The 22,086-nt window shown below is 41.4% G+C and overlaps 1 protein-coding gene and 1 pseudogene across 2 annotated transcripts in view; one reads left to right on the top strand and one right to left on the bottom strand.

Moving 5' to 3' along the window:
* The window catches only part of DMRT1 (doublesex and mab-3 related transcription factor 1), a 127,202-nt gene that overhangs the window by 16,026 nt on the left and 89,090 nt on the right, over nt 1-22,086 (bottom strand). The gene's annotated exons all lie outside the window — the stretch shown is intronic.
* LOC136393005 (rRNA-processing protein FCF1 homolog pseudogene) lies at nt 14,278-14,993 on the top strand (annotated as a pseudogene).

The raw sequence follows: 22,086 nt of genomic DNA, 5'->3' as shown, positions 1-22,086 counted from the left end.
TTCCAATGTACACCGGGGACCATCTGAAGCAGAATCAGGAGGAAGATGACATTTTCTCTCAATTATGTTTGCCTGATCCTTTGCGTCTCCTTCACCTCCCTGCATGTCTTTTCTGTCCTTAAGTGTCCTGCATTATGCACTCCCTGGTCCTCACCACTGGTGTCCCCTCTGCCAGATTACACCTTACCCCTCACCTTGACTCACTCTAGAAACAGTTCTGTTCTTTCGGTATACTGCTTGAAGTTCTGGATGAAATGCCCAGTTAATTTAATTCACCCAAGAAGTAAACGTAGGCTTTGTGCTCTAACTCTCTTGTTGATATTTCATTTCAAGATAATGGCTTCTAGACATTGCAGAAATATCATCTTTGGAGGAGGGAAAATTTCCAAGGTATTGCCTATACCACTCAGTGTACAGAATGCACAGCTATTAAGTGGGTGAATCTCAAGTTTCAATTTTACTACGCCAAGTTTTCACAATTTACAGAAAAGAGGCATTCTTGCTGAGTGTGGTTCTGGTCCATGCCTGGTCTGCATCCTCACCTTAGAACGGGGTCACAGCCTTTCAAAGTATTGACTAATGAGACAATCTCAATTTGATGTTCCGCTTCCCCTTCTCTCTGCCTTCCAGAGTCTTAATTAGAATGCAGTCCTTTGGCTAACCAGAAATCTGGCATTTAAAGAAGAGAAATTAGAAGACAATTATTTTCCACTAACAGAAACTCTCATGTTCTTTAGTGTTTCAACTGGGCTCCAGAATTCTAATAAAGTATTTGTCAGAATGTTGAATCAAATGAACTTTTAATTATTTTTGTTAGGAAATACTGCTAGTGGTAACACTAACCCAGATAAAACTGAGAGAAAAGGAAAAGATACAAATATTAGCATTAGTTAAAAATGTGTTTAGTAATTAAGGGAAGATTTTTTAACAATGCTAAACCATGGGTATCTGTTTATTTAAAAAGTACTCAGAGCCTGACCAGGCAGTGATACATTAGAGCAGCGGTTCTCAACCTGTGGGTCGCGACCCCGGCGGGGGTCGAACGACCAAAACACAGGGGTCGCCTAAAGCCATCGGAAAATACATATTTTCCTAAAGCCATTGGGAAATACATATTTTATTTAAAAATGTATTGTATAATAAGTATGTATTTCCCGATGGCTTTAGGCGACCCCTGTGTTTTGGTCGTTCGACCCCCGCCGGGGTCGCGACCCACAGGTTGAGAACCGCTGCACTAGATAGAGTGTCAACCTGGGATGCTGAGGATACAGGTTTGAAACCCCGAGGTTGCTAGCTTGAGCGCAGGTGCACCAGCTTGAGCGCAGGCTCATCAGCTTGAGCGTGGGATCATAGACATGACCCCATGGTCACTGGCTTGAGCCCAAACATTGCTGGCTTGAGCAAGGGGTCACTGGCTCAGCTGAAGCCCCCAGTTAAGGCACATATGAGAAGCAATCAATGAACAACTAAAGTGCCACAATGAGTTGATGTTTTTCATCTCTCTCCCTTCCTGTCTGTCTGTCTGTCTCTCTCACAAAATAAATAAATAAAAAGTACTTAGAGCCACTGTGTCAAAACAAACTCAAATAACTTGTGATTTAATTTGCTTTAATAAACATGTATTTCTTTAAAAGACCTTATTCATTTTAGAGATGGGAGAGAAAGACAGAGAGAGAGAGAAGGGGGAGGAGCAGGAAGCATCAACTCCCATATGTGCTTTGACCGGGCAAGCGCAGGGTTTTGAACTGGAGACCTCAGCATTCCAAGTTGATGCTTTATCCACTGTGCCACCGCAGGTCAGGCCTGTATTATTTTTATAGTAATAAAGTGATATAAAAGGAAGTAAGGATAAAAGGAAATCACTAACAGAGGCCACTGCGGGAAGCACAGCTCTCCCCTCGGAGACCAGAGGAATACACTGCTCTCCTTGATGAGTGCGGGCTGGGGACCCTGGGGAGACAAAACAGGAATTCTTAGAAGAGATTACTGGCCTCAGGTGGGGGCTGGAAAGTGCTGACTTAGGTCAGCAAAGCTTGTGAAATGAGGATCAGCCCATATTATTTATTAGGATAATTATTAGTAATAATCCTTATTCTGCACTGAGACCCTATCATGCTCCAGGCCTTGTACTTTAGAGTGTGGTTAACATCCACGGTAACGCAAGTGCTGAGTGTCAGAATATGCACTCGGGACTTGAACCTGGGACTGTCCACCAGCCATCCACAGTACATTATGATAGGTCTGCTGGTTTGACTTCCAGCCCTGCCGACCTCTGACGCCACCAGGGAGTCCTCTGCCATGAGCTTTGCTCTTCCGTACATTCACGGAGCTGCTGCCCGAGTTCCTTTCCAGAAAGCCATGACTTTGCTGAAAAAGACAACTCTGAAATCCAAGCATCACCCGAGTGAGATGACTGCCTTCTGAAAATGAATCCAGGAAAGCAGCTGCCCAAGGGACCCCAATGCCCACATTTTAAAAAAATACTTTCCAAGCAAAAGAGACTTCAGGGATCCATTCTGTGATTTGGTGGAGAGAAAGGCTGGGGGTAACTTCTCTGTTTGCTGCCTATCAGATTCTTTGTGTTTCAGAAAAAGTGAGAGTCACTTGGAAGAACCCTGCATTGTCTTCAAAAGAAACCTCTTGCAGCAGCGCATCTGAGCCCTGAAGCCGCAGAGCACAGAAGAGGACAGACGAGTACAAGAGTGGATCACAAGTCACAACACAAGTCCCTCCAGCAAAGCACACCTCTGCCCAAAACCCGGCTGCACAAAACCTCCGAGCCAGCAGGGGTCTGCCAGAGGCCCTGGGCTGATGCCGACTCCTGTGCAGCCAGCAGGAGAGTGAAACAGAACCACAGGATCTGGGAACTAGCAAGCTACAAGACACTGAGGTGCCAAAAATGAGTGTTCAAGGGATCTTATTTGTCCCAAATTCCATGTGCCTGGGGAGAAAAGAGGAAAGAGGTACAAAGCCCCTTTGTAATGTAAAAGCTTTGCTTTTCCCTCTATCTGATTTATGATGATGACGTGCACTGTTCAGCAACGTACACACCTGACAGAGGAAGCCGAGAGGACAGCAGGAACGAGGCCGGCACAGCGTGGGCGTCGTCGCAGCAGGACCCACCATACAGGCCTCACGTTCACTCCTGTTCCCCAAGAGGCACAAGAGGGCCGGATTGTGGGCAAATCCATACAGGTGAGTTTTCAGAGTAGATAAGTAATTACCCTATTCCACCTCTGTGACCTTCCATGAAGTCACGATGGAGACAATGAAAAATGAACCAATTCACCCCAGCAGGCTCCAGCACCTCGCGGTCATCAGTATCAAGGGATCCTGATACATCTAACAGAAATGCCATGGTGCCTGACCAGGGCCACCGGCAGGAAAAACCTATCAATCAGTGAAGCTAACACAGAGTCCAGTTCGTGCTCAAACCTAACACCAGAGCACCGGCACAATAATAAACTCATGGTTTCATATGGTATTTGTTCTTAAGGCTACCCTGTCTCCTGGGCAATCCATGTTTGGGGCCTCAGTGTCCACATCTACGAAGTGAGGGGGTTGAACTCAATGACTTTCAACTTCTATCCCAGAAATAAAATGTTTATGTTATGATTTCTCTGGTGTTACAATTTCTCAAATCTCTACTTCTTGTAAGCTCTAAAGGTTTAAAAGTGCCTGCTCAGAGTCAGAATTAATTGAGTACAACACAGAGCTGGGTAATTTAGCATCAAGTGATTACTTCCAAAGCAAGAAATTAACCTCTTTTCCTCCCTAATAGAGACATTCATGTCTTCCGTCAATAGTGGACTAAGCTCTTTCCAATACCTGGGATTCAGCTGCTAAAAGGGAGGAGGTGCCATTCCTCCATCTTTGTGCCGCCATACAAAAGGAGCTTCGGGTGACATGTGACAGCCTCTGCCTCAGAACCCAACACTGATCTTACTATGATGACTTGGAGGAAATCAGATCATTAGCTCACTTTTCACAATGCATTTCCTAACACTAGTGTTCTTCAGTATCGTGATTGGCTCAGTCTATTGAATATATGAATCTAGTCCTTGGCAGAGTGTCAGTCCCTGCTCTCTCTGTGAATCTCAACTATTGTCCAGTGTGACCTTGCTACCCAGATGCACACCCCTTAGCACAGAGAGGACACACCCCTAGCCTTTCCCACTAAGACAGCACATTTTTAGCTGCACTGAAAACACAGTTGTCCCCACACTATGTCAACAAGAAAGCAGGTGAAGTTGCCTTCTCCTTCCTTTTAGGACAAGATTTTCTTCTTCTGTTAGACGAGATCCTCCAGTAATGAGAAGGCAGCTACAGAGATAAAAAACCAGTAGGGTCTTTACAAGCACCTGTGCTTGTATAAGAGAGCAGGTGTTTTCGTGTGGAGATTGATTGGGATTCAGTGCAAGCTGGCTGTTAGGCAAAGATGGACTGTGTGGAGAGCCTTACCTTATGACCTGTGATCCTACTCTTATACCTTTTTATAACTTTTATTTAGAAAATTAAATTTAACAGGATGACATTGATCAATAAGAGTATGTAGGTTTCAGATAAACATTTCGATAGCACTTAACTGTTGTTATGTTGCATTCCCATCACCCAAAGTCAAATCATTTTCTGTCACCTTACATTTTACCCTCTTTACTTCCTTCCCCTCACCTCCCCCTCCCCCTGGTAACCACTTCACTTTTACCTATGTCCATGAGTCTCCATTTTTATATCCCACCTATGTGTGAAATCATATAGTTTTTGGCTTTTTCCAATTTACTTATTTCGCTCAGTATAATGTTCTCAAGGTCCGTTCATGTTGTTGTAAAGGACAATATGTCATCATTTCCTATGACTGAATAGTATTCCAGTACACATGTACCACATCTTCTTTATCCAATCCTCTATCCAGGGACACTTTGGTTGTTTCCATGTCTTAACCACTGTGAATAATGCTGCAATCTTGTACTTTTCTTATAGAGATAGAAGGAACCAGTGGTGCACAAAATGGTCCAGTCACCTGGCTTCTCAGGCACTGCCCAGATGCAGGATGAGGGTACCTTCTGTACTAACAAAAATGTACATATTCGGCCCTAGCAGGCTGACTCAGTGGTAGAGTGTTGGCCAGGTGTATGGATGTTCCTGGGTCAATTCCTAGTCAAGGCACACAGAAGTGACCATCTGCTTTTCCACCCTCTCCCTTTTCTCTCTCTTCTCCTCTACCAGCCATGGCTCGACTGGTTTGAGCACATCTGCCCCGGGCACTGAGGATGGTGCCGTAAAGCCTCCACCTCAAGTGCTAAAAAAAATAGCTCAGTTGTGAGCATGACCCCAGATGGCACAGCATCGGCTCCAGACAGGGGGTCACTGGGTGGATCCCAGCTGGGACATATGCAGGAGTCTGTCTCTCTATCTCCCCTACTCTCACTTGGAAAAGAAGAAAAAAATGTACATATTCAGTAACATAATGCTAGCAAAGATTTGAGGGAAGTGGCACTTTAATAAACTGTTGGTAGGAATGTAAACAGGTAAAGGTCAGTTTTGGGTTAATTGGATGGTATTTAATATAATCCTAAGCAGGCTTTCTTTGAAGTGCCCCTTCTTAACATCTCCCCAGAAAAACACCAGAACATGTGCACAAGAAAACTCAGCATTTGTTTAAAACAACATAATTGTCAATAAATAAGGAAATTAACCAATAAACTATGACCCACCTAAACTGTGAACTCCTATGTACCAATTACAAAGAATAAAGTAGAGCCTGACCAGGCGGTGGCGCAGTGGATAGAGCGTCAGACTGGGATGCTGAAGACCCAGGTTCGAGACCCTGAGGTTGCCAGTTTGAGCGCAGGCTCATCTGGCTTGAGCAAAAAGCTCGCCAGCTTGGATCCAAGGTCACTGGCTCAAGCAAGGGGTTATTCGGTCTGCTGAAGGCCCACAGTCAAGGCACATATGAGAAAGCAATCAATGAGCAACTAAGGTGTCGCAATGCACAACGAAAAACTAATGATTGATGCTTCTCATCTCTCCGTTCCTGTCTATCTGTCCCTGTCTATCCCTCACTCTGACTCTCTGTCTCTGTAAAAAAAATAAATAAATAAATAAAATAAAATAAAATTAAAAAAAAAAAAAAAAAGAATAAAGTAGACCGACCCTCATGTACTAACATGAAAGATCTCTAAGACCAACTGTTAACTGAAAATGTATACTTAAGCAACAATATGCTCACATTAAAAGTCAAAGCAAGGTATGTGTGTCTACAGAAACACATATCTGCATGTGATTTCATAGCCAAGTTTGAAATGACATATAGTACATGTTTAGCTCTTGAGGCCAACTGTTAAAATAAGTAAAATGAGGGGGAAATAGGCCACAAAACAGTATACACAGCAAGATTAAAACAGGTAAAAAATAAACACCTTGCAAGGAATTACAGAGAAAATAAATACAGCAATGTTCTTCTGTTCATTTAAGCAAAAATAAAGTAATTTTAACTGTACATACAGAAACATGCTCTGAAAAACTACATTTTTTCAAAGTTCTTTTTAACTGCTCTTCTATAAATCTCTTAGAAGGTCCTTTCTAGATGAATAAAGTACAAAAGTAAGCTGTATAGCAAGTTTCATCTTGATGGAAGTATGAAATGGCTGACTATAAATTGTTTTGATTTGCACTTCTCTAATGATTAGTGATGTTGAGCATTTCTTCATATGCCTATTGACCATCTGTATGTCCTCTTTGGAGAAGTGTCTATTCATTTCTTCTGCCCATTTTTTGATTGGATTGTTTGTCTTCCTGGTGTTGAGTTTTACAAGTTCTTTATAAATTTTGGTTATTAACCCCTGATCAGACGTATTGGCGAATATGTTCTCCCATTGTGTAGTTTGTCTTTTTATTCTGTTCTTATTGTCTTTAGCTGTGCAAAAGCTTTTTAGTTTGATATAGTCCCATTTATTTATCCTGTCTTTTATTTCACTTGCCCATGGAGATAAATCAGCAAATATTTATATATTGCTGCAAGAGATGTCAGAGAGCTTACTGCCTGTGTTTTCTTCTAAGACACTTATGGTTTCATGGCTTACATTTAAGTCTTTTATCCATTTTGAGTTTCTCTTTGTGACTGGTGTAAGTTGGTGGTCTAGTTTCATTTTTTGCAGGTAGCTGTCCAAATTTCCCAACACCATTTGTTAAAGAAACTGTCTTTACTCCATTGTATGCTCTTACCTCCTTCTTTTTCAAGATTGCTGAAGCTATTCGTGTTCTTTTTTGGTTCCACATAAATTTTTGGAAAATGTGTTCTATATCTTTGAAGTATGTCATTGGTATTTTAATTGGTATTGTATTGAATTTATAACCACCTCACATCAGTCAGAATGGCGCTCATTAACAAAACAACACACGATAGGTGCTGGTGAGGATGTGGAGAAAGGGGAACCCTCCTGTACTGCTGGTGGGAATGCAGACTGGTGCAGCCACTGTGGAAAACAGTATGGAGATTCCTCAAAAAATAAAAAATGGAACTGCCTTTTGAACCAGCCATCCCACTTTTAGGAATATATCCCAAGAACACCATATCACTGATTCAAAAAAAGAAATGCACCCCCATGTTTATGCCAGCATTGTTTACAATAGCCAATATCTGGAAACAGTCCAAGTGTCCGTCAGTGGACGAGTGGACTAAAAAGCAGTGGTACATATACACAATGGAATACTATGGGGCCATGAAAAAGAAGGAAATATTACCTTTTGTAACAGCATAAGTGGACCTAGAAACTATATGTAAAGTGAAATAAGCCAGGCAGAGAAAGAAAAATATCATATGACCTCACTCATTTGAGCAATCCAAGGAACAATGTGAACTGAAGAATGGAATTAAACCTGAAGAGAAGGGGGGAGGGAGCTACTGGGAGGGGGCAAGGGAGATGTTGAGGGGAATACGGGGGAGGGGGGATGCAATCGGAGCGACACTAGAATCTATGTAAACACAATAAATTAAATAAAAATAAATAAATAAATATGAATGTTTTGGGGGAAAAAAGCATTTATCTAAAGTCTACTTATATTGTTAATGTGAACCACTTAAAACTAATTTGATTTTTGGAAACGGTACTTTGCAAAAGATCTAACTTGCTGATAAAGTATTCATTGCATTTCATTATTATTACCAATTTATTATAATATAAGAGGTTTTTATCCAAAAGAGATGTCTGCACAATTTCTTAAGTTAAGTTAGTCATTGGGTGATGCATAGTTTAGGGAACTTGATTTACTAAAATATCTTGTTAACTTAATAAGTAATCATGCACTTTCCAAAGCAGCTGACCACTGCACTAAAAATATTCTGAAATGTCTACATTTGAAACATTATAGAACAATAATATTTTTATGACATAGCTTATTATAAGTATATGATATTATCATAAGGATATAAATATAGTATTTGGAATAATGCCAGATTTAAAGCACTTCAAAAACCAAGATGCTTGAATCAGGGCTGTTTCTATGTACCCCATAGAGGTAGTAATTTATGAAAGAGTGATTTGAAATTCAGGGGACAAGAGATTCTGTCCTCAAAATATGCCTACTGTGCAAGGACCAAAAATACCTGAAATTTCACAAAGATTCATTTCTTTAGAATAAACACTGATGTTCTTTTAAAATGCAAATAATCAACAAGCCTATGACATAAAATCAATATTATTTTACCATGGTATTTATCAAATTGTTTTTTCTCAAAAGAGGAAAAAGCAAGAGAAAAGCAGGCTGCCAGCCATAAGAAAAAGTCCTACTGTGTGCACCCTTCCGGTATAAGGACAATGGAGGAGAAATGACAGAAGTCCCACCGTACTAACTAGTCACTCTGTATCTTTCCTGGCATTGGGTCTGCTTGGAACACTTTCAAATGTACTCTTTCTCAGAATTCTTGCAGGCACCAACAGACAATTAAGAAGATCACAAGCCTGACCAGGCAGTGGCACAGTGGAAAAAGCATCAGCCTGACACACTGAGGACCCAGGTTCAAAACCCTGAGGTAGTTGGCTTGAGCACAGGCTCACCAGGCTTAAGAGTAGGGTTGCTGGCTCGAGTGTGGGATCATAGACATGACTCCATGGTTTCTGGCTTGAAGCCCAAGGTCTCTGGCTTGAGCATGGGGTCACTGGCTCAGCTGGAGCCCTCCAGTCAAAGTACATATGAGAAAGTCATCAATGAACAAATAAGGTGCCGCAACTATGAGCTGATGTTTCTCATCTCTCTCTCTGCCTGTCTGTCTCTCTCATGGGGAAAAAAATAAAAAGATCATGAAAGTACAATTTATTAAGCATTGACCATGTGCCATGTGCAGTGCTAAGCCCTTTACATACATTACTTCACTTAATTCACACTAAAAAAACTAATGAAATACATACTATCACTTCCAACTTACAGATGGAAAAACTAAGGTTCAGAGAGAGGAAGACACTTGCTCAAGGTCATGTGGCACTAAGTGACAAAGCAGGTCTGTGAGACACCAAACTCAATGCTCTGAACCATTATGCAATGATAACTCACCCTTCCTCCAAATACAAAGAAAAATAATTTGACCAAGAATCAGTGCTTAAGCCCCAAAGCCAACTATATTCTTTGAAGGGTCAGTCATATCTTTAAATTCATCTTTTCTTTAAGTAGACATATTTTGGTTAAGAAAGGTAAAAATAGCTTCTTTCCCATGGTGCTTTTTCCTCCTTTCTCACCAAAATAGTAAATCTTCTCTAGAATGGGGTACTTCATCAATAAATTGGAATCTTCTGGCAAATCTTCAACACATTACTTTCGACCAATCCTCCCAATTGGCTGATGTTTCCAGAGGAAAAGAAGTCCATTTGGCAAAGGGTCACATCCAAAGGAGTAGCAGACTTTAACAGAATAAAAATAACCCATGCTACCTAATATCCAAGTCCTAAGTGTTAGATGGCTCTGTGTTACTTTCATAAAAAGAGTTGGGTAAAATGCATCATCACATATGAGTCCAAATGATTTCCCTATAAATAGGTTATACTAGATGCCTCTAAGAGCCAGACTCACATTGTATTGACAACACCTCTGTGCCAGCTTCAACTCACTTCCCTGTGACAGCATCTTGTATCAAGCGTGGACCACGGGTCACTTAGTCCCTCGCTGGTGCTTCTCTGATGCCACAGATACTTCTCCAAGCAGACATGTGCTTACTCAGAAGTAAGAGGACTGATGCCTCAGCCAAGGCAAGGAGCTGGGACTCATGGATAAAGGCTTCTCCTGCTTCATCCTCAGGTGGATGATTGGGAGATGCTTTCCAGGAGGTCCTCAGAAGGTTCCAGAACTAACACCTATTGTCTGCAGTGATTCCAACGACACAACTTCATGCTGGCTTTTCCTCCTCCCCTCACACTTCCTCCCTGGAGTTACTACACAATATACTACAGCACACAAGCCCTTGTTGACTTTTAAGTAGAACCCAATCTAAGAAATAGACATCCTCTGTACCTCACCAAGCAGCGTGATATGAGGGGTGGGGGAAGAGTGAGCTTTAAAAATAGATCGGGGTTTCAAATCCAGTTCTGCCATTTATTTGCCATATTCTTGGGGGGAGTATCTTCTTTAAGCAAGTTGGCTTTATTATTAAAAGTGCTCATTTTTTTTTGGTGGGAACTGAAAGGAAAAATGTAAAAATAAAGAATTTCAAAAATCTTTTTAAAAACAACTTAAGTAATGTCAAACAGTAACTACACAGAAACAAATAAACTCATATAATGGTGCTATGAAATGACTGATAAAATAAACCAACCTTTGGACAATCTGGCCACAAACAAAGGAAAATAAATGTATAAAGAGAAAAGCATTAAATATGAGAAAGTGGATATAACCACAAGTATAGTGTTTTCAAAAATGTAAGAGATCATTGTAATTTTTATCATTACGTTTAAAAATCAAATTAAAGTGCATAGTTCTCTTTAAATAAAAACAAACTGTCAAAGTGAGGAAGAGAGTTCATTAAACATGTTTCCATAAAATAAATGAAATAGTTAATCAAGATGCCCCACCTAAAAAAGGATCCAGGCCTAGGTGGTCTTATGGGCAATTTTATTCCAAAGCAAAGACATGAGTATTTCTATGCCATATAAAATTCTCCAGAGAATAGATGAATGACTTCAGCTTCATTCAACAAATTTGTTATAACCATGATACAAAAACATGGTAAGATACCACAAAATACAAAAGAAGGCCCAGCTCACCATAGCTAAAAGCACAAAATTCCTAAATAAATACAGGTAAATTTAATCCAGTGATATATTAAAAACATAATGCACTTGATCAAGTAAGATTTACTCCAGGAATACATGGATGGTTCTACATTAAGAAGTCCATTAATGTGAATTAACTACATTAAAATGATCAACATCACAGGGTTAATCTAATGGATGCCAAAAACACACTTGATATAATGTCCACTTTTACAGGTATTAATGTATATTACTAAACATAAATTTGGGAAAAAAGAAACTCAAAATATGTAATATCTATATGAAAGAAATCATAAAACTTCAGGTTTAAATATATTTCTAGTATTATTTGAATTTACCCTCTAATGAGCTCACATTGCTTTTGGTAAAAATAATGATAAAGGCAGCAAGATGGTGATGGAATAGGTGGATGTACCTGCTTCCCCCTCCCAGAACCAAAGTGAATTACAGCTTAATTTTAAGAACCATCATCTTGAAAAACCAACTTTGGACTAAACTAAGAGGGCTCTTCAACCAAGGAACACTGAAGAAGCCACAATGAGACTGGTAGGAAAAGCGGAAACGCGGAGATGGCTGCCCAGCTCCCCGGAGCAAACGGCAACCCAGAGAGACTCGCGTGGCGGGAGGTGAGTTTAGCGGAGAGGGGAGGGCACTGGGCCCCAAGAACAAAGCCCCAGCCTGTAGCCTCAAAGCTTAGAATACGCGTATGGACGGTATTTAGCTGCGAAACAAGTCAGGATACTGTTTGTGAGAAAGAGACAGATTTCTCAGACCCAGGATTCTTCTTAAAGGGACAGCGCAAAAAACCTCTTTCACATCCACTCACCCCAGACTCCAGGGAACAGGGAGAGATGAGAGGACTGGAGTAGCAGGAAGAGTGTAATCTAGGAGGCACAGGCAGAAACACTTTGAGGGACAGCCACCCTAACCCCTGGGCTGAGTCACTCCCCAAATCTGAAGTGAATATTTCCCCTGGAACCAGCAATACCAGCAAAGGGAAGCAGGACACCAACCAAATAAGCTCTTCCGCAGCATTCAGAGTAGAGTTGCTTAGAAGGAGGGAGCCTTAAGAAACACAGTATTGAGTGCTAGGGTCTGAGGTGCAGTGCCCCCAACCACACTGCTGAGGGCTCACCAGAGGGCAGGCAGCGGCGGGATGCAGAAGCACGGTTCCATCGGCGGGGTGGAAGCCGGGCAGGCCACAACCGAGACCCTCAGTCTCACCAGGCAGAGGCGGAAGGGGCATATTACAGCGGTCTCCCCGGCTGTGGGCCTGCCTGCAATCCCGCCCACATGGGAAAGGCAAAAGCCTGGGATCTGCAGAGACCTGAGGTTGAGCACAGGCATGCAGCCCTGCCCAGCTCGCAGAGCCCAGGCTTGCGGCGGCCCTATGTGCAAGCACAACTCTGCCCACGGGGGTGGGGCAAAAGCCCAGGAATAGACAGAGACCCGCGGCTGAGCAAAGGTGCTCACCCCTGCCCAGGATGCCAAGGCTTGTGGCCCCAGGCACAGTGCACAGCCCCACCTGTGGCGGCAGGGGGAAGGCCAAGCCTTGTAGACCCGGGCACATGAACACAGCCCCTCCCGTGGAGAAGAGGCAGAAACCGCAGCGACAGCTGCAGCCAGACAGCGCTGGCAACACCCATATCTGAATGCTGCAGGCAGCGGCAGAGGGGGTGGTGGGCCTGCAGACAGACCACACCTAGGGAACACAGAGGCCACACCCATTGGACTACAGTGGCCACACCCTTTTTATACACAAACAAAATGGGAAGGCAGAGAAAAGCAACCCAATTGAATCAAGAGAAATCCCCAGAAAAGGACTTGAGTGAATCAGATATAACCAAATTACCAGATGGAGAGTTTAAAATAATGACTGTTAAGATGCTCAAAGATCTTAGAACAACAATAGATGATTAAAACAAACAACTAAAGAGATAGCAAGTATAAAAAAGGAAATTGAAATAATAAAAAATCAGTCAGAAATGACAAATACAATATCAGAAATGAAGACCACAATGGAAAGAATTAAAAGCAAGATGGATAAAGCTGAGGATCAAATCAGCAAGATAGAGGACAAGATAAATAAAGACACAGAAGCAGAGCAGCAAAAAGAAGAGACTCAAAAAGTTTGAGGAAACTCTAAGAGAACTCTGTGACAACATGAAGAGAAATAACCTCTGCATAATAGGGGTTCCTGAAGAAGAAGAGAAAGAACAAGGGATAGAGACTTTGATCAATCAAATCATAGCTGAAAACTTCCCTAAATTGATGCAGGAAAAAGTCACACAAGTTCAAGAAGCACAGAGAACTCCATTAAAGAGAAACCCAAAGAAATTTACACGAAGACACATCATAATTAAAATACCAAAGCTAAGTGATAAAGAGAAAATATTAAAAGCTGCTAGAGAAAAAAGGCTATCACCTACAAAGGAGCCCCCATAAGGATGACATCCAACTTCTCAACAAAAATACTTGAGGCCAGAAGGGAATGGCAAGAAATATTCAAAGTAATACAGAACAAGAGTCTACAACCAAGACTATTTTCTACAGCAAGGCTATTGTTTAAAATTGAAGGAGAAATAAAAAGCTTCCCAGACCAAAAAAAAAAAACAAACACAAAAAACTGAAGGAATTCATTACAACCAAACCAATGCTACCAGAAATGTTAAGGGGCCTGTTGTAAAGAGATCAAAGGGGAAAAGAATATAGCAAAAGAGGAATACAGCTTTAAAGAATAAAATGGCAGTAAACAACTACATATCAATAATAACCTTAAATGTAAATGGATTAAAGGATCCAATCCAAAGACATAGGGTAGCTGCGTGGATAAGAAAACAGGACCCATACATATGCTGTCCACAAGAGACACACTTTAAAACAAAAGATGCACATAGACTGAAAGTAAGAGGATAGAAAAAAATATTTCATGCAAATGGAAATGAAAAAAAAAAAAAAAAAGCTGGGGTAGCAATACTTATATCAGACAAAATGGACTTTAAAACAAAGGCTACCAGCAGAAACAAGAGTGCGGCATGAACATGGGGAAGCAAAAGAAAACAAGGAAGTATGCGACCATGAAGCGAATGCTTAGTCTCAGAGATCAGAGACTTAAAGAAAAGGATAGATTAAAACCTAAAAAAAAAGAAAAGAAAGATCCCAGTGCACTCAAGGAAAGAGAAGTCCCCCAATACCCTTATTGCTTGTTCTTCCAATATAACACACAGCTGGGCCCACCTTACCACATCCTGGTTGATACCAACTTTATCAACTTTTCCATTAAAGCCAAACTGGATTTAGTGCAGTCAATGATGGACTGTCTTTATGCCAAGTGTATCCCTTGTATAACTGACTGTGTCATGGCTGAAATTGAGAAATTGGGGCAGAAGTATCGAGTTGCTCTAAGGATCGCCAAGGATCCAAGATTTGAACGATTACCGTGCACACACAAAGGAACCTATGCAGATGACTGCTTAGTACAGAGAGTAACTCAGCACAAGTGCTATATTGTAGCCACAGTTGACCGGGACCTTAAACGAAGAATCAGGAAGATCCCTGGCGTTCCCATCATGTACATTTCTAACCATAGGTACAACATTGAGCGGATGCCAGATGATTATGGAGCTCCTCGATTCTAATATCCATACTTTTAAAAGGCAAAGTTCCTCTGCTTTCCTTCAACCAGCTCTCCTTTCTCAGTGTATGAAACATGCTCCAGCCTGAGTTATTGCTCCCCTTACCCATTTGCTCTGTTATGAGCTGAGTACACTCACTCTTTGATGTTATGTTGAAAATGATATTTTGTGTCATTTTTAAATTTGTTGCATCTTTTTATGAATGAAATGACTGTTCACAACTTTGAAAAAAAAAACAAAAAAAAACAAAGGCTATAGTAAGAGATAAAGAAGGTCACTACATAATGATAAAAGGAGCAATCCAACAGGAAGATATAACCATTTTAAATGTCTACACACCTAATATAGGAACACCTAAATATATAAAGCAGATTTTGATGGATATACAAGGCGAGATCAACAGCATTATTATAATAGTAGGGGATTTGAATACCCCACTAACATCACTAGATAGATCCTCAAGAAAGAAAATTAACAAAGAAAGAGCAGACTTAAAGGACACACTAGATCAACTCGATTTAATAGATATCTTCAGAACTTTCACCCTAAAGCAGCAAAATATACATTCTTTTCAAGTGCTCATGGTACATTCTCTAGGATAGACCACATATTAGGGCACAAAAGCGGTCTCAACAAATTTAAGAAGATTGAAGTCATATCAAGCATTTTTTCTGATCACAATGGCATGAAACTAGAAATCAACCACAGCAGAAAAACTGAAAAATACTCAAACACTTGGCTTCTAAATAGAATATTATTAAATAACAAATGGATTAACAATGAGATCAAAGAAGAAATTAAAAAATTCCTAGAAATGAATGATAATGAGCATACAACAACTCAAAATTTATAGGACATAGCAAAAGCAGCACTGATAGGGAAGTTCATAGCATTACAGGTATATCTTAAGAAGCTAAAGCCCTGGCCGGTTGGCTCAGCGGTAGAGCGTCGGCCTAGCGTGCGGAGGACCCGGGTTCGATTCCCGGCCAGGGCACACAGGAGAAGCGCCCATTTGCTTCTCCACCCCTCCGCCGCGCTTTCCTCTCTGTCTCTCTCTTCCCCTCCCGCAGCCAAGGCTCCATTGGAGCAAAGATGGCCCGGGCGCTGGGGATGGCTCTGTGGCCTCTGCCTCAGGCGCTGGAGTGGCTCTGGTCGCAACATGGCGACGCCCAGGATGGGCAGAGCATCGCCCTCTGGTGGGCAGAGCATTGCCCCTGGTGGGCATGCCGGGTGGATCCCGGTCGGGCGCATGCGGGAGTCTGTCTGACTGTCTCTCCCAGTTTCCAGCTTCAGAAAAATGAAAAAAAAAAAAAAAAAAAGAAGCTAAATAAAGCTCAAATAAACAACTTAACCCTGTATCTAAAAGAACTAGAAAAAGAACAGCAAGAAAAGCCCAGAGGTAGTAGAAGGAAGGAAATAATAAAGACCAGAGTGGAGCCCTGGCCGGTTGGCTCAGCGATAGAGCGTCGGCCTAGCGTGCGGAGGACCCGGGTTCGATTCCCGGCCAGGGCACATAGGAGAAGCGCCCATTTGCTTCTCCACCTCTCCGCCGCGCCTTCTGTCTCTCTCTTCCCCTCCCGCAGCCAAGGCTCCATTGGAGCAAAGATGGCCCGGGCGCTGGGGATGGCTCTGTGGCCTCTGCCCCAGGCGCTAGAGTGGCTCTGGTCGCAATATGGCGACGCCCAGGATGGTCGCAACATGGCGACGCCCAGGATGGGCAGAGCATCACCCCCTGGTGGGCAGAGCGTCGCCCCATGGTGGGCGTGCCGGGTGGATCCCAGTCGGGCGCATGCGGGAGTCTGTCTGACTGTCTCTCCCTGTTTCCAGCTTCAGAAAAGAAAATGCAAAAAAAAAAAAAAAAAAGACTAAAATAAAAAAAAGAAAAAAAAAAGACCAGAGTGGAAATAAATGACATAGAGGCTAAAGAAACAATACAGAGGATCAATGAAACAAGGAGCTGGTTCTTTGAAAAGGTAAACAAGATCAATAAACTTTTAACCAGACTCACCAAGAAAAAAAGAGAAGACACAAATAAATAAAATTAGAAATGAGAGTGGAGAAATAACAACTGACACAATAGAAATACAAAGGATTGTAAGTAAATACTATGAAGAACTGTATGCCAAAAAATCAGGCAACCTAGATGAAATGGACAAATTCTTTGAAACATAATATTTTAAAAATCAATCGGGCCCTGGCCGGTTGGCTCAGTGGTAGAGCGTCAGCCTGGCGTGCAGGGGACCCGGGTTCAATTCCCGGCCAGGGTACATAGGAGAGGCGCCCATTTGCTTCTCCACCCCCACCCCCTCCTTCCTCTCTGTCTCTCTCTTCCCCTCCCGCAGCCAAGGCTCCATTGGAGCAAAGATGGCCCAGGCGCTGGGGATGGCTCCTTGGCCTCTGCCCCAGGCGCTAGAGTGGCTCTGGTCGCGGCAGAGCGACGCCCCGGAGGGGCAGAGCATTGCCCCCTGGTGGGCAGAGCATCGCCCCTGGTGGGCGTGCGGGGTGGATCCCGGTCGGGCGCATGCGGGAGTCTGTCTGACTGTCTCTCCCCATTTCCAGCTTCAGAAAAAAAAAATACAAAAAAAAAAATCAATCGGGAAGAATCAGAAAACCTAAACAGACCAATTAAAACACATATCAAAAAACTCCCTACAAACAAAAGCCTGGGACCCGATGGCTTTACAAGTGAATTCTACCAAATATTCAAAGAAGAACTAACTTCTATCCTTCTTAAGCTATTTCTAAAAATTCAAGAGGTAAAAATATTTCCAAGCTCCTTTTATGTGGCTAGCATAATTCTGATTCCAAAACCAAGCAAAAACAACACACAAAAAAGAAAATTATAGGCCAATATCTCTGATGAATCTAGATGCTAAAATCCTCAACAAAATATTAGCCACCAGACCCAACAATATATGAAAAGAATCATACACCATGATCAATTGGGATTTATTCTGGGAAAGCAAGGCTGGTACAATATTCACAAATCAATCAATGTGATTCATTACATAAACAAAAGGAAGGGGGAAAACTACATGATAATTTCAATAGATGTAGAAAAAGCATTTGCTAAAATCCAGCACCCATTCATGATCAAAACTCTCAGCAAAGTGGGAATACAGGGAACATACCTCAACATGATAAAGGCCATCTATGACAAACCCACAGCCAACATCATACTCAACAGGCAAAAATTAAAAGCAATCCCCTTAATATCAGGAACAAAGCAGGGATGCCTCCTTTCACCACTCTTATTCAACATAGTCCTGGAAGTCCTAGCCACAGCAATCAGACAAGAATAAATAAAAGGCATCCAAATTGGAAAAGAAAAAGTAAAACTATTATTTGCAAATGATATGATATTGTATATAGAAAACCCTAAAGTCTCAGTCAAAAAACTACTGGACCTGACAAATGAATTCAGCAAGGTGGCTGGATATAAAATTAATACTCAGAAATCAGAGGCATTTTTATACACCAACAATGAACTGTCAGAAAGAGTAATTAAGGAATCAATCCCCTTCACTATTGCAACCAAAAAAATAAAGTACGTAGGAGTAAATTTAACCAAGGAGATTAAAGACCTGTACTCGGAAAATTATAAAATCTTGATAAAAGAAATCAGGGAAGACACAAACAAGTGGAAGCATATATCGTGCTCATGGTTAGGAAGAATAAACATCATTAAAATGTCCATATTACCCAAAGCAATATTTAAATTCAATGCAATACTGATTAAAATACCAAGAACATACTTCAAAGATATAGAACACATATTCCAGAAATTTATATGGAACCAAAAAAGAACATGAATAGCCTCAGCAATCTTGAGAAGAATAAAGTGGGAGGTGTCACACTTCCCGATATCAAGTTATACTACAAGACCACTGTACTCAAAACAGCTTGGTACTAGCATAAGAACTGGCATATAGATCAATGGAACAGAACAGAGAACCCAGAAATAAACCCACACCTTTATGGACAACTGATAATTTGATAAAGGAGGTAAGAGCATACAATGGAGTAAAGACAGCCTCTTCAACAAATGGTGTCGGGAAAATTGGACAGCTACCTGCAAAAAAATAAAACCACCAACTTACACCATCCACAAAAATAAACTCAAAATGGATAAAAGACTTCAGTGTAAGCCATGAAACCATAATCATCTTAGAAGAAAACATAGGCAGTAAGCTCTCCGACATCTCTTGCAGCAATATATTTGCTGATTTATCTTCACAGGCAAGTGAAATAAAAGACAGGATAAACAAATGGGACTATATCAAACTAAAAGGCTTTTGTACAGCTAAAGACAATATGAACAGAATAAAAAGATAAACCACACAATGGGAGAACATATTCGACAATATGTCTGATAAGGGGTTAATAACCAAAATCTATAAAGAACTTGTTAAACTCAGCACCAGGAAGATAAACAATCCAATCAAAAAATGGGCAAAAGAAATGAATAGACACTTCTCCAAAGAGGACATACAGATGGCCAATAGGCATATGAAAAAATGCTCAACATCACTAATCATTAGAGAAATGCAAATTAAAACCACAATGAGATATCACCTCACACTGGTCAGAATGGTGCTCATCAACATAACAACACAGAATAAGTGCTGGCAAGGGTGTGGAGAAAAGGGAACCCTCCTGCACTGCTGGTGGGAATGCAGACTGGTGCAGCCACTGTGGAAAACAGTATGGAGATTCCTCAAAAAATTAAAAATTGAACTGCCTTTTGACCCAGCTATCCCAGTCTTAGGAATATACCTCAAGAATACCATAGCACTGTTTCAAAAGGAGAAATGTACCCCCATATTTATGGCAGCATTGTTCACAGTAGCAAAGATCTGGAAACAGCCCAAGTGTCCATCAGTGGACGAGTGGATTAAAAAGCTTTGGTACATATACACAATGGAATACTATGGGGCCATGAAAAAGAAGGAGACCTTATCTTTTTCGACATCATGAATGGACATGGAAACTATTATGTTAAGTGAAATAAGCCAGGCAGAAAAAGAAAAATATCATATGACCTCACTCATTTGAGGAATCCAATGAACAATGTGAACTGAGGAATGGAATTGAGACAGAGGAGGGATCAAAGGGACCAGAGCAAAAGAGGACAAAGGGAAAGGGGGTGAGAGGATGGGATAAAGCTGAAGTGAAGGGGGAAGGCACTATGGGGAGGGGGGCAAGGGAGATGTTGAGGGGAATACGGGGGAGGGGGGATGCATTCAGGGCAACACTAGAATCTATGTAAATACAATAAATTAAAAATCGATAAAAAAGATTAAAAAATGATAAAAGTAGGTTTGCATGAAGCATTAAACTATAAGTTACACACAGAATAATGCAAAGCCCTCTTCAGACAGTCGTGGTCCACGTTAAATGCCAATAAAGACATGATGAAGTTCAAGGAACGAAAGGAGAGGAAGCATAACAGAAAACAGAACTATTTTGAGTATATGCAGGAATGTTTTGCATTTCAAAAGAGCAGGACTAGGTAAAATTAACCCTGTTATTATAATTCACTCTGGAAAATATCTGAAAAAGCATAATAAAAATAAAAGACTATTCGTGTTTCACTGAGAGAGATGCTGTTAACGTGGCCTAGCAAGCCCTGTGCAGAAGGTAAATAGAAGACAGCAGCCCAACCCAAAGAAAAGGAAATGATGAGATAGTTCTTCAACTCGTATTAAACATGAAACAGGATTTCATAATAACAGAGCCACACAATCAAACTTCAGAATCTGGGTTCCAAACATGAAGAGTCAGGTACTGGCCACTTGGATTTACCAAAGAAATGAATGCAGTCATTTCAACTATTTTCTCTTAACCGGCAAGTAATTATCAGGTACCGCACATCTTTCATGAACAAGGAGAGCCAAGTAAGCCAAGAAAAGAAATACATGTTCCAAATTTTAGTTTCTTTGCTTAGGAACTTCCAGGACAAGAAATCATGTTGTTGTTGTTGTTTTTCTTTTTTTTTTTTAGTGTGTTCCTGGCACATGTTAAGCAAGGGTTTGAGGTGTGACATTCAGGGTTGGTACAATTATAACAAAGTGTCTACAGCCTTGATAATGTCACTTGCTGTAGGATGCTGGGGTGGGATGGGGTGGGGTGAGGGGTGGAGAGACATTTTTCTGCCTAAAGTACACAGAATTTACTCTCTGGTTTGCCAGCGGCAAAGTGCTATTCATAGGACTTTAAAATATGAGCAGATCATGTCCTGGGGACAAACATTTGGTTTGATAAGTAAACAAAAGTCATTTATACTCAAAAGACCAGTTGGAATGGAGATAAACAGTTCTGATTTACTCCAATGGTCTGAAGGGGGTATAATTTATTTCAGTCCACTTAGCGCTGTAACAACTGCTTTTCAAAAACGACATTGATTCATGAAAATGAACATACGGACTGACTCTCTTTGCAGCATAAACCCCAACAGCCGCAGGCAAGAGCTGATGAAAATGTAGTACAAGGCACTGCCAGACCAGCAAGCGGAAGTGAGCAATTAGGCCGGTATTTAACCCAATCTATTGCTCATCAGAAAAGGGCTTAGCACAGGAGTCAGGCCCAGAGGAGATGACAAGGAGCACAGCCACTTAACTGTCCCCTCCAGCAATTACACTCTCAACCCAAGAGTGTGTCAAATTAAAACAACTACTCATTGACTTTTCACTTCTGTAAACATTAAGGGGTGATTGACTACTTCAGGCTGCAGCCAGCCAGCCAGGCATTATCATCCACCTCTCTGCTTATCGCCTCTCACTCCAGTAATCTGTTTCTTTAGGAACAGTCCTATAGGACGCAGAGGGTTTCAGGGCTTCCCAGTGGGTCTCACCTAGGAGGTTCTGCCATCTCTTACATTAAAGCAGCTTCAGATGACCCTTAAAAACTGGGTGTTTTAAGCATTAACATTGGTCACTTTCTACTCAGAACATTTCCACTCAGAAAAATGGAAATTCAGCCAGTCATTGATATAAACTTCTAATCTCACAGCTCTACTGTGATCCTGATTTGGGAAAGACTTCTGTCTCCTGTTATCCTAGTCTCCTTGATTTCAGAACTGTAAGGAGTGGGGTAAAAGGTGACAGTTGAAACAGGAGGGAGAGACAAGTAAGCCAAAGAAAAAGTAACTGAGAAAATCTATTCACCACAGAGATAGAGGTGAACCATCAACT

This window comes from Saccopteryx leptura, chromosome 2, assembly GCF_036850995.1.
Source record: "Saccopteryx leptura isolate mSacLep1 chromosome 2, mSacLep1_pri_phased_curated, whole genome shotgun sequence".
Classification (NCBI taxonomy): Eukaryota; Metazoa; Chordata; class Mammalia; order Chiroptera; family Emballonuridae; genus Saccopteryx; species Saccopteryx leptura.
The sequence above is the reverse complement of the archived record's forward strand: the minus strand, read 5'-3'. Positions and strand labels throughout refer to the sequence as shown.